Genomic DNA, 11,455 nt, shown 5'->3' with positions numbered 1-11,455 from the left:
TTTCATTTCTAACTTTAGTTATTTGCATCTTCCTTCATTTTTCTTAGCATAGGTAAAGGATTGTTGATTTTGTTATTATTTTCAAAGAACCAACTTTTGGTTTAATTTATTTTCTCTTTTTTCTATTGCCTATTTCATTTATCTCTGTTCTGATTTTTTATTATTTCCTTCTTTCTGCTGGCTTTGGGTTTAGTTTGTTCTCCTTTTCTGACCACTTGAGCTGTTGAGTTAAGTTGTTGATTTGAGATTTTTATTTATTTTTAATATAAGCATTTTTAGACATAAATTTCCCTCTTAGCCCCACTTTGGCTTCATTCTATAAGTTTTGAAATTTTTATTCATTTTTATTCATCTCAAACTATTTTCTAGTCTCCATAGTAATTTTTTCTTTGACTTATTTGTTGTTTAAGAGTGTATTTAATTTCCACACAGTTCTGAATTCTACAGTTTTCCTTCTGTTATTGATGTCTAGCTTTTCCGTTGTGTTAGAAGAAGATATTTTGTATGATTTTAATTTTTAGAATTTTATTGAGAATTATTTTATATACTCGAGTGGTATAACCTGAAGAAGGTTCTGTGTGTACTTGAGAAGAATGTGTATGCTGAAGTTGGATGGAGGCTACTGTGTATATCTGTTAAGTCTAGTTTATTACAGTGTTCTTCGAGTCCTCAATTTCCTCACTGATCTTCTGTCTAGATGTTCAGTCCATTATTGGAAGTTATGTATTGAAATATAGAACTATTTCTCCCTTCAATTCTGTCAATATTTGTTTCATATGTTTTGGGGCTCTGTTGTGTGGTGCATGTATGTTTATATTTTTCCTTGATGAATTATCTCTTTATTAATATATAATGTCCCTCAGTCTCTTATAACAGTTTTTGATTTAAAGTCCATTTTGTCTGATACACACCCATCTCTCTTGGCTGTTATTTGCATGGGTTATCTTTTTTCCATCTTTATACTTTCAACATATTTGTGTCTATATATTTAAAATGAGTCTGGTCCATGAAGCATATACTTGGATCATTTTTTTTATTGATATACTATGGCAAATATATCTTTTAATTATGACTTTAATATATTTAAATGTAACGTGATTATTGACAATGAAGGATTTCTGTGATTTTGCTATTTATTTCTGTATGCTTTATACCTTTTCTTTAGTTCTTTCTAATAATGCCTCCTTTGTGTTTGATTTGTGTGTGTGTGTGTGTGTGTGTGTGTGTGTGGTGTAGAATTTTGATTCTCTCTTTATTTCCTTTTCAGTGTATATACATATTTCTTGGTTATTTTCCTAGTGGTTACTATGGGCATTAAAGATAAAATACTAAGTTTATAATAATCTAGTTTGAAATGATACCAATTTAGGTTCAAAATATACATGAATCCTTCTATTCAGCTCTGATCCCTCTTTTATGTTGTTATTGTCACAAATTACATCTTTTTATATAGATTTGTAATTAATCTTTTCTGTGTTTCTCTTTTAAATCTTATAGGGTATAAAAAGAGGACTTATAAACTAGGAAACAATAATACTTGCTTTTATGTTTACCAGTGTAATTACCTTGACCAGTGATCATTATTTATTTGAATGGCTTGGAGTTGCCATCTAGTGTCCTTTTATCTCAGCCCAAAGAACTACCGATAGCATTGGGGGGAGGGTAGGGTGACTCTGATATTGACAGTCCCTCTTAGCTTTTGTTTTTGTGAGACTGTCTTATTTTTTCCTGTATCTTTGAAGAGTATTTTTACCAGATAGAGATTTCTTGGTTGACAGATTTTTATTTTTAGCTTGTTTTAAAAATACATCATTCTACTACTTTCTCTCTCTCTCTTTTTTTTAAAGATTTTATTTATTCATTTGAGAAAGATGGAGAGCACACAAGCTGTGTGTGCTGAGGAGAGGGAGAAGCAGGCTCCCCACTATGCAGGGAGTGCAATGTAGGGCTCAATCCCAAGACCCCAGCATCAGGACTTGAACTGAAGGCAGACACTTAACCAACTGAGCCACCCAGGTGCCCCCATTCTACTACTTTCTTGCCTCCATAGTCTTTGATGAGAAATTGGCTCTTCATCTTTTTGAGAATCCTTTGTACCATGATGAGTTGCTTTTTTTTTTTTAAGATTTATTTCTTATTTGGAGAGAGAGATCGGGGGGCGGGGGAAGAGGCAAAGGAAGAGAGATAATCTCAAGCACACTCTGTGCTGAGCGCTGAACCCAGCATGGGACTCAGTCTCATGACCCTGAGATCATGACCTGAGCAAAAACCAAGAATTGGATGCTCAATCGACTGAGCCACCCAGGTGCCCCAATTAGTTGCTTTTCTCTTTCTGCTTTTAAGATTCTGTCTTTGGTTTTGTCTTTCAGTAGTATGAAATAATGTGTCTTAATGTGAATCTATTTGTCCTGTTTGTAATTCGTTGAGCTTCTTGGGTATGTAGACTTATGTCCATCATAATTGGGAATTTGGGTCTTCAAATTTTTTTGTCTTCTCCTTTTCTTCTCTCTTCTCAGACTGCCATAATATATATATTGTTAAGCTTACTGGTGTCCTACACACCCCTTGGTCTCTGTACACCCCTCCTAATCTCTTTTATTTCTCCTCTGAATGACTAATTTCAGTTATTCTCTCTTCAAGTTCTCAGATTCTTTCTTCCTATCTGGATCTGGTATTGCACTGTCTAGAGAATTTTTTATTTTAACTATTGTATTTTTCAGATGCAGGGTTTCTATTTGGTTCCTTTTTATAATTTTTTCTCTTCATTGATATTCACTACTTACCCGTACATTGTCTTCTGATGTCCTTTATTTGTTTGTTCATTATTTCCTTCAGGTCTTTGAAGATATTTAAGACAGTTAGAGTCTTTGTGTCATCAAGTTCAATGTCCAACCTTCCTCTGGGGTGGCTTCTATCAGTTTTTCTTTTTCCTTTGAATAAACTGTGCTTTTCTGTTTCCTTGAATGCTTTGTAATTTGTTGTTCTTCTTAGCTGGACATATTGACTATCATAATGTGCTGACTCTGGAAATCAGATTCCCCCCTTGTCCAGGGAGTTCAGTTGTTGGTTGATGACAAGCAAAATTATTGTTTCTTTAAAAGGTGACTTTTCCAAACTATTTGCAAATGTGGTATTCTTTGTCATGTATGATCATGATGTCTCTGCTCTGTTAGCTACATGTTTAGCCAGTGACCGCACAGAGGTTTCCTTAAATACTTGTACCCAAAAGGAAAATACAAGTATTCTCTCCCTTTAAGTTCTTTAGACAGTGGAAATCACTTCTGTCTGTGTTTGAAATGATCACCTACTGTGCCGTTTATGTGAACAGCCAGTCATACCAAAATATAAACCTAGAATTTTGGAGGACAAAGCTTCTCTGGAACTAACAAGCCACAGCAGGATATGGACCACTATCTTGATGGTTGGCTGCTGCAGGGCTGGGACTGGGGGATGATAATTACTATGCTAAGCTTAAAAATTTACCAGTATTTGCCAGCTTCTTTTTTTTTTAATAATAATATTTTTTATTATATTATGTTAGTCACCATACAGTACATCCCTAGTTTTTGATGTAAAGTCATGATTCATTACTTGCCTGTAACACCCAGTGCAGCATGCAATACGTGCCCTCCTTAATACCCATCACCAGCCTATCCCATTCCCCCACCCCCTCTCCCCTCTGAAGCCCTCAGTTTCTTTTTTCATCAGGGATTCCACTGATCACTTCAAGTTTTCAACTAGAGCAGATTTCTAAAATTCTTGATTTTGACAGTTTTTATCATTTCAGTAGTTGTTTTGCTGGAGGGATGGGTTCCTAGAGCTTCTTACTGCACCATTTACCATTCTATGACTCTTTGTTTTCTATATTTCTGTATCTTTATTTTTTCTCTGTTTCTATATTACTGGCTTCTTTTGTATTAAATAGATATTGTCTACTCTACCAGCTTAGCTCCTATATATTTTTGTGTCACTTGTATTTCCTTAGTGATCCCCTTGGATTATAATTATATTTTAACTCAAATCATTTATTTCACATTAGTACCAACTTAATTTCAATTGTATACAAACATACTGCCCTAGTATGGCTATATTATCTCTGCATGCCTTTGTGCTGAGATTTTCATATATATTACATCTTTATAAGGTCATCAATTTTAAGCCCTTCAAAACAATTTTGTAATTATTGCTCTATATAGTTATATTTTGAATCAAATTGGAGAAGAAAATATTTATAAGCCAAAATATATTTATACTGTATTTTATGTTTATTTATGTAGTTACCTTTAGCAGTGCTTTTTATTTCCTTGTGTGGACTTGACATACTGTCTAGTTTCCTTTCATTTTGGCTTCATGGTTTCCTCTTAGTGTTTATTGTATGTCTTGCCTGCTAGTGCCAGATTATGTTTTTGTTTGGGATGATCTTAATTTCACCTTCGTTTTTGAAAGATAGTTTTTATGGACTTAGAATTATTGGTTGACTGTTTTCCTTTCAAATTTAAATATGTCATTCCATTGCTGGCTGGACTTCATGGTGTTTGAGAAGTCAGCAGTTAATCTAAATGGGGATTCCCTCATGAGTAATTTTTTTCTGCTGCTTTTATTTTATTTTATTTTATTTTATTTTATTAATTCCAGTATAGTTAACATACAGTGTTACGTTAGTTTCAGGTGTATAGTGTAGTGATTAAACAATTCCATATGTCACCCAGTGTTCTTCATGATGTTAAGTGCACTCCTTACTCCCCATCACCTATTTTATCCATCCTTCTGGTAACCATCAACTTGTTCGCTATAGCTAAGAGTCTGTTTCTTAGTTTGTCTCTCTCTCTTTTTTTTCTTTTGCTCCTTTTTGAGTGCTTGTTTCTTAAATTCCACATATGAGTGAAACCATATGGTATTTGTCTTTCTCTGATTGACTTATTTCACTTCGCATTATACCTCTAGGTCCATCCATTCCATTGCAAATGGCAAGGTTTCATTCTTTTTTTATAGTTGAATAGTATTCCATTGTGTATATATACCACATCTTCTTTATTCATCAGTCAATGGACAAGAGCTGCTTCCATAATTTGGCTATTGTAAATAATGCTGCTATAAACATAGGGAGGCATGTATCCCTTTGAATTCAAGTTTTTGTGTTTTAGGGGTAAATACCCAGTAGTGAGATTACTGGATCATAGGATAGCTATTCTTAACTTTTTGATGACAGTGCATTCAGTTTTCCACAGTGGCTATACCAGTTTGCATTCCCACCAACAGTGCAAGAGGGTTTCTTTTTCTACACATCCTCACCAACACTTGTTTCTTGCATTGTTGATTTTAGCCATTATGACAGGTGTGAGGTGATGTATCATTGTAGTTTTGATTTGCATTTCCTTGATGATAAGAGATGTTTTCATGTGTCTGTTGGCTATCTGGATGTCTTTTTTGGAGAAATATCTGTTCATTTCTTCTACCCATTTTTAAAAATTGGATTATTTGGGTTTTGGGAGGGGGTTCTCCTGCTTTCAATATTCTTTTGAAAATGTCCAGCATTTGACACTTTGACTTTAATGTCACTGTGTGAATCTCTTTTAGTTTATTATACTTGAAATTCATTGCTTCTTGGATAAATATATTACTGTTTTTCTTTAAATGTGGGAACTTTTTTTTAAAAATGTTCTTTCTGCTCCTTTCTCCTTTTCTTCTGGAACTTCTTTCATGTACATGCTGGTGCACTTGGTGTTTCAGTGGACACTTACATTTTGTTTATTTTTCTTCAGCCAGAACCTATCACATTGCTCATGCAAGGTGAGTGGGAGGCCGCCTCAGTGGCTGCTCCACAGGCCCACAAATGACTCTGGCTGTGGTGGCCACCTCCCAAGGCATCCGACCTGGTCTCCTTCCAGCATCATTGTGACATATGGCAGGTCAGTGGCTGCAGCTCAAGGGGTGCTCTCTTTCCTCTGACAGCATTGTGAGGGAGGTGGGGACCAGTCATAGATGTTGGAGAGCCACAGCTGCACCTCCTCCTTGTACAAGTATCCTTCTTGCATCAGTGTGTGGTGCTTCTCCAGCATGTCCTCTAGGCTGTGCTTGTGTGTCACCAGGTACTGGTTGTTGCAGCCACAGTAATTGTACTGGGTGTCGAAGCCTGGGTTGTGCTCATGCTGTATGTCCACAGACACAAGCCAGGCACCCAGGAACACCTAGTCACTGTGTCATATGCACGAGTGTGGCTGACGGGCCCGTAGTGCATCAGGTTGGTCGAGGGCACATAGCCACCCCTCAGCGTGTAGGGTAGCTAGTAGTCGCAGAGCAGCCAGGTGGCCTCACACTAGCACCCCTGGGCTTGACATGGACTTGGCCTGAAAAGAAGCCTCAGTGGCTGCAATGCACAGGGTCACACATTGTGCACCTTGGCCAGCAGCTGGTCCAGCTGCACAAACAAGTCCGCATTGAGCACAACTTGAAGGCCACGTGCTCGGCCATCGTGGCCAGTACCTTGGCTGCGAGGTTCTCCTGCACATTGTGCACTGTGGGCAGCAGCAGCAGGTCACCATGCTCTGCCTGCTCATGCCCCAGGGCACACCCCTCCCTGGCACCCAGCTGCCTGTGCCCACCATGAATCATGCCCACACATCATCTGGGCTGCCTTGCCATGCTGCCACCAGCCACGTGCCATGTGCCAGGCCACCCAGGCCCAGTGCCATCTGGTGCCACCACACAGGACAGCAGCTTCATGATACACATGTGGGAGGCACCCAAGTTCCTGAAGCCAGCGGGCAGGCTGTGACCAGAGGGCCAGGGAAAAGCTAGTATTGAAGAACTCTAGAAATCAGCCCTACTCATCCTTCACCCCCAGTTCCAAAAGCTTGTTATTTTGCTGTTTGATTACTTATTTGGATCAGTTCTGTACATTCCATATTCTTTGTTGTGTGGAGCCAACAAAATCTTTGGTAAGCTTCATAGTCAGCTAGCGATTGGTAGAAGCTTTCTTAAATGCGATAAAGCAATAAATCTTCCACCATTTGCAAAGAGGCTCTGTGTATATATGTTGCAGTATGCCTTCAGTGCTCTAATAGTTTACAGTTCTTCCTTAGCTTTCATTTTCTGCTGGTGCAATAATTCAGAGTTTCCATAGGGGAAAATTAGGGTCTTTTAAATTATCTTCCTGAGCATCCATCTATCCTTGCCCGTGTATTCTGCCCTCTAGATCTCTAGGAATAGGGTGTAGCCTTTCAAAGCTATTTGTGAACTTTTATTCCCTTGATTTTCCTGTGTAATTTTCTTGGCCATCTTTTTTGCCCTAACTAGTTTTTCTGCCAGAGGCAGCTGCAATTTTATACAATTGCTATTATTTGTTTTTGACTAACAACCAGATGTTTCCTCACTGTGTGAACTCTCAAAGTCCTGTGAATGGGCATTTCCAGGAAGCTTCCAGTCAGGTCAAACTGTGGCAGTTCTGTGGCAGTGGGCTTTTTTGGAAACTTCCCAAACAATTGTCCCTTCCGTAGCTACTACACTGCTGGGGTTTTGTTTTGTTTTGTTTTTAGTTACTCTTGCTCTTAGGCCTCTCATTTTCGAGACTACCACTGACCTGTGGAGGTGAATAGGAATAGAGCATCCTCAGAGCTCACAGTTCTCACTGAGATTTAATTGTTGTTCTTGAAGAAATGCTCTCCAGCTCATTGCACCTTTGGGTAATTTCCAAAGTTTTGAAGAAGTTGATGTTGACCACTTTGCCAGTGTTCTCTCTGTGTCTGTCTGTCTGTCTTTCTCTGTCTGTCTCTTATAGAGAAGTGAATATAAGAAGTCCTTACTTGACCATTCCAGAAATGTTCTCTATGACACTTTTCAGCAACATGTTTAGAGTTTGAAAAAGTGAGGTGAAAATACTCTGTCAAAACAAGATTCTTGCCAGCTCCACAATCAGGTGAACCAATTTTTTCAAATAAATCTCTTCTCAGGAATTTAGTTTTAGAAGCAGGAGGTGAGGAAATGAGTCTTGCTTACAATAAACCTATGAAAATAATACATCATATATATCTGTCTACATATTTTTAACATGGGTTCCAAAGAAATTAGTGAAAAAGCCATAGTTTTTCATCAAATAGGGCTGGAACACTGAATAGACAAATAGAAACAAAACTGGCACTTACCTAATACCTTACACAAAATGCTTATTTTACATAGACATCTATTTAAGAATTCTAAAACTCTAAAATTGATAAAAGTTTATGAGTAATTTTGGCAGTCTTGGGATAGGCAAAGGTTTTTTTATATATAAAATGTAAAAGGCTTGAGTCATTAAAATTGATAAATTAGAATCATCATAATTAACATTTTCTGCTTCAGACACTCTGTGATGATTAATTTCATGTGTCCAGTTTGGCTAAGCTATAGTGCCCAGTTGTTTGGCCAAACACTAATCCAGATGTTGCTGTGAAGATAGTGTTTTAGATATGATTAACTTTTACAATCAGTTGGCTCTCAGTAAAGCAGATCATCTTCCATATGTGGGTTAGCCACTTCCAATCAGTTGAAGGCCTTATGAACAAAAATAGGTTTCTCAAGAATGAATTCCACTTTCAGACTGGAACATAAAAAGTCTGAATTTCCAGTCTTTTGACCTCCAGTGGATATTTTGTACTCAATACTGCAGTATCAATTTCTACCTGAATTTCCTGCCTGCTGACCTCCCGTATATATTTCAGACTTGCCAGCCCACACAATTATGTGAGACAATTTTTAAAACTCTCTACCCCCACCACATATATGCTTACATGCACACACATACAGGTTTCTTTGGGGAACCCTATACACACCCTTAAGAAAATGAAAAGGAAAACTGGAGAGTAGAACAAAATGTTTTAAACATATATTATACAAAGGACTTTTTAAATCCAGCACTATAAAGATATCATAAAGAAGGGAAGCAAAATTAAACACTTTGTAATGTGAGATAAACAAATGTCAATGGCAGAATCAAATTATATTCAGCATTGTTTGTCATTAGGGGAGTGCATATTGAAATGTCAATATAATTGTACTACACACCAACTAGAATTACTAAAATTGATATAACTGACACAAATATTGCCAAATATGGAGTACTTGAAATTTTCATATGTTTCTGGTTAGTGTAAAATTTATCTCCACTGTCAAATATTGTTTGGCAGTTTTTTATAAATTCAGATTACAATTACCATACAAGTCAGCTGGATATTTACCCAAAGTAAGTGAAAACTATGTCCACAAAAGCACGTGTATTGGAATTTCATAGCAGCTGTATTAATAATGACTATAAACTGGTAATAATACAAATGTCTGTCAACAGGTAAATGGATGAACACATTGTGGTGTATCTGCACAATGGAATGCTAATAAAAAGAAACAAATTGCTGATATGTGCAAAGATATAGATGAAATTTTAAAACAGTGTTTGGCTAGACACGAAAGAGTATGTTAATATAATTCCACTAATATGAAATTTTAGAAAAGGCAAAAAACAAATTGTAATTTGTAATTAGACAAATCCATCTTTGCCTGGATTTGGGTGTTAGGAGATTGGCTACAAAGGGAATTTGAGGGAAATGATGGAATACTTTTACTTCCTAATTTTAGTAGTGTTTACATTGCTGTATATAGTTTTCAAAAGTCATCTAACTCTATACTTGCAATGAACTCATTTATTTTATGTGAGTTATACTTCAATAAGGTTTATACTAAAAAACATAAATATGTTAAAAAGGCATCACAATTTATATATATATTGGCAAATTTGGGAGCCAAACTTTAAAAAGAAGTAATACTCAAAAAGCAATCCTGTCATTGGTGATGCTTTTTCCTCAAATTATACCAAGTGCCAATTCTGAAAGGAGATACTGAGAGGGTACAAAACCAAGCATCACTTTCTGGGGAGTCAATAGTAGTATACTGACAAATATTACAGTAATTGGATCTAGGAAGGAGGTAAGACCTTGGGAAATAAGCCCACACATTCAGCTGGGACTCTGAAAGGAGTGAGGCTTAGGTATATATAGAATTTCTCTTGTATAGTTTGAAGCCAAGCTTCAGATCATGTTATTCCTTAAATAAGTCATCCTGCTGTAAGATTTCTAGTTCCTTTAATCTATCTTCCTAACAGAAGCATGAGCAAATCCTGTCTAGAGAAAGGTCACATCAGCCAGTCTCAAATTATATCTATAATTTTTCACATTAAATCTCACATTAATATATCTGACAACCAAATGAGTATATGGGTGGTGGAGGGGGAAGACCAAATACCAAGAAAATATTTTAGACAACCAAGAAATCCAAATAATGGAGTTAACAGACATGGACTTTAAACCATACAAAAGGACAAATGGATGTGTTAGATAAAAACAGGTAATAAATGAAAATAATATTCACTTAAGATATAGAGGAAAAGAGAATAAGCAAACTGGAAGATTGGTCAGAAGAAAATATTACAGTGATGTCAGAGAAGCAAAAATGTGAGTATTAGATGAAGGACCATTAGAGATATGTTGGTTATAGTGAAAAAAGACTGATTGGAGTGAAGAAGATGGTGGAGAGAGAATGGGGCTGAACAGTACTTGAAGAGCTGCTAGCTAAAGAATGTTAGAAGATTGAAAAAAGATCAATCTGCAAATTTAAAAAAGTATATAAATTTACAAAGGTAAAAAGCAAAAATACATAGGTACATTATAGCAAAACTAATAAAAATTAATGACAAGGAGAAAATCTTCAAGGGACCCAAAGAAAAGAAAAATTGTGTTGAAAAGGGGAGCAAAACATTTACAAGTGACTTGCTAACAGAAATGATGGAAATCAGAATGCAGTGGAATGACGTATTCAAAGAACTAAAAGAATATAATTGCCAACATAAACCTGTGTATCAAGTGAAACTATCAAAATTAAGTAAAAATGATGACATTCTCTTCTTTTTTTCTTTTCCCCCTTCCCATATGTTCATCTGTTTCTTTTCTTAAATTCCAGATGAGTGAGATCCTATGGTATTTGTGTTTCTCTGACTGACTTATTTCACTTAGCATAATACACTCTAGCTCCGTCCACATCATTGCAAATGGCAAGATTTCATTCTTTTTGATTGCCGAGTGCTCTTAATGATGGAGAACAAACTGCCGGTGGATGGAGGGAGGTGGGTCAGGGATGGGCTAGATCAGTGATGTGTATTAAAGGATATTGTGAATCACTGAATTCTACTCCAAAAACTAATATTGCTCTCTGTATGTTCACTAACAAAGTTTAAATTTAAAAAAGTAAAATAAATAAATATTCTAAGTGAAAAAATAAATTTTTTAGACAAATAAACAAAAAACAATGACATTTTTGGACCTGTAAAGCCAAGACATTTCACCATTAGGCCTTCAGTAAAGAAAATATTAAAGGACGTTCTTTGTGTAAATTTAAGAGTCCAGAGGCAGTATTAGAAATTAAAGAATAAACA

At 36.2% G+C, this 11,455-nt stretch overlaps 1 pseudogene; it reads right to left on the bottom strand.

Moving 5' to 3' along the window:
• Window positions 1-5,924: 5,924 nt before the first annotated feature.
• LOC105241219 lies at window positions 5,925-6,692 on the bottom strand (annotated as a pseudogene).
• Window positions 6,693-11,455: the final 4,763 nt, after the last annotated feature.

The sequence above is a fragment of the Ailuropoda melanoleuca genome, chromosome 2, assembly GCF_002007445.2.
Source record: "Ailuropoda melanoleuca isolate Jingjing chromosome 2, ASM200744v2, whole genome shotgun sequence".
NCBI lineage: Eukaryota > Metazoa > Chordata > Mammalia > Carnivora > Ursidae > Ailuropoda > Ailuropoda melanoleuca.
Note: the sequence above shows the minus strand (reverse complement) of the source record. Positions and strands in the feature narration are given on the sequence as shown.